Raw genomic sequence first — 2,089 nt, 5'->3', positions numbered from 1 at the left:
GACAGGGAGGCCCCTAGAACGAGCTGCACATGGACACGAGCTCTCCACACGTGTCCCCATCCCTCCTGAGCATCTGCTGGCCCCCAGCAAGGGATGACCTCTGCTTCCCCGCCTCCTGCACTTGACATGACCGGATGCCCCAGATGGAGGCATCAAGAGGAAATCTTACAGAAGTCCGACGAAACAGTCAGATTCTGTTTTGCAAATGGGTTTTCAAATTCATCATGGAGGGATGGTTCACATCTGCGTTTTTCCCAAATTTGCAGCCCTGTGTTTTCCCCATCCTCACTGCTGCTGGTTCTGACTTCAAAGGTCCAGGGAGGTTTAAAGAAGCAAATTGAAGACAAGCAGCTTCGTCTCCATCAAAAGCGGATTCCACAAAGCAGCAGCAGCCCTGCACACAGAGCGTGTTGATTGCTCCACGTTCACAGTTAACAGCCTGTCAGCTGGGGAGGGGGTCCTCCCTGGTAGGGCCAAGGCACCTGCCGAGGTGTGTTCACAGCAGATGCTTCGATCTTGCTTTAATGTCATCTAATCATTAGAGGAAGCGGAGCTTAAAAGAGATTCTGTCTGAGGACGCAAAGGGCTGAGCACCTCACACTAGTAGCTGAGAAAGTAGGGTCTTCAAAGATGTGATAAACTCATGACCACAGGGAAGTATTGTTAGTGCTGGGGAGAGAGGATTCTTTTTTTTTTTTTACTTTGTATTAGAGATTCCAAGAAAATAGGACAGTTTGCGGTTGTTTGTTGTTTGTTTCGGCTTATAAACAACAGGAATTTATTTCTCACAGTTCTAAGGCTAGAAGTGCACGATCAGGGAGCCAGTATGGCTAGGATATGGCAAGAACATTTTCGGGGTTGTAGATGACCAACTTCTCACTGTGCCCTGACGTGGTGGAAGGGGTGACGGAGCTCTCGGGGGTCTTTTTTATAAGAGCGCTAGGTCCCATCATGAGGGCTCCACACTTGTGACCTAATCACCTCCCAAAGCCCACCTCCTAATACTAACACACTGGGTGGGTTTAGGATTTCAGCATATGAACTGGGGAAGAGGGGGACACAAACAGACCACAGCACAGGGTGACCAGGGAAGGCTCCTGTGAGGTGTTTAAGCTGAGATCGTCGATGAAGTGGGACTTCTGTGGCTACAGGTCTTAGAAACGCAACTCAGAGTCGCAGGCACACATACCCTGAAAGAACGTACTTACTTGCCTAATAAGAAAGTCGAGGAGTGGCTGGCTTCAAACATGGCTGAACTTGGGACAAGGTCATTTATCGTGTTATTCATTTGTGTTTGGCTTTCACTGTGTTTTTCCCCTCTGAGTACCAGAAAAGCAGTCAGGCCTTCCTTGTTTCCAGACTTCAGAGAGTCGTGTTCTAGGGAAAACAGCAGGAGTTGCCTGTACCACACTCACCTTTTGTTTCCCTGAAACATGGTGTCCTTGGGAGGGTGCCTGCGTGTGGGAGCCTCTGAAACACACCCTGAGATAAGAACTTCAGTGCCCATAGCTGTCTGGGAGGTGTTGTCAGCAGCACCGTAGGAGTGAGGGGAAGTGAAGGAGGGCAGGAAATGGGCAGGTTACCAGCGTGGTTGACTGGAGCTCACGCCCACCGGGAAGCTCTGTGAGATGGTATAGACAATGCCTGTGAGATAGCCCAGTCGAGAGGGATATTCATCCACCAAATCCCATCCGTCATTGGTTGAGGGCTGTTCCTGGGGGTCATTAACAGCCCAGTACTTCAACCTGCCCTGTGAGCAGGCCAGGAGGCCGCAGAGGCCAGAGGAAGGCAGAGTCTACGCGCACTTGCAGTTAGAAGGGGCTTGGGAATGATGAGGGTTGGGAGTACTTGGGTGGGACACCACAGTCTCTGCCCCAAGGGTTATCCTGAGGGAAGAGAGAGAGGTGAGTGCCTTTGAGGACCATGAGAGAGAGGAAGAGAGTTCCCAGGAATGAAGGGGTCAGGTGTCACAAAGACTGGTCAAGACCTAAGGTTATGGGCCCCAGAGAGGCAACAGGACTGGACTGGCCATCCTGTGTTTGTCTTCCACATTTTGGGGACCCAGGAATTGTTCCTACCACTGGGGTTT

Source organism: Orcinus orca, chromosome 6, assembly GCF_937001465.1.
Source record: "Orcinus orca chromosome 6, mOrcOrc1.1, whole genome shotgun sequence".
Classification (NCBI taxonomy): Eukaryota; Metazoa; Chordata; class Mammalia; order Artiodactyla; family Delphinidae; genus Orcinus; species Orcinus orca.
The sequence above is the reverse complement of the archived record's forward strand: the minus strand, read 5'-3'. Positions refer to the sequence as shown.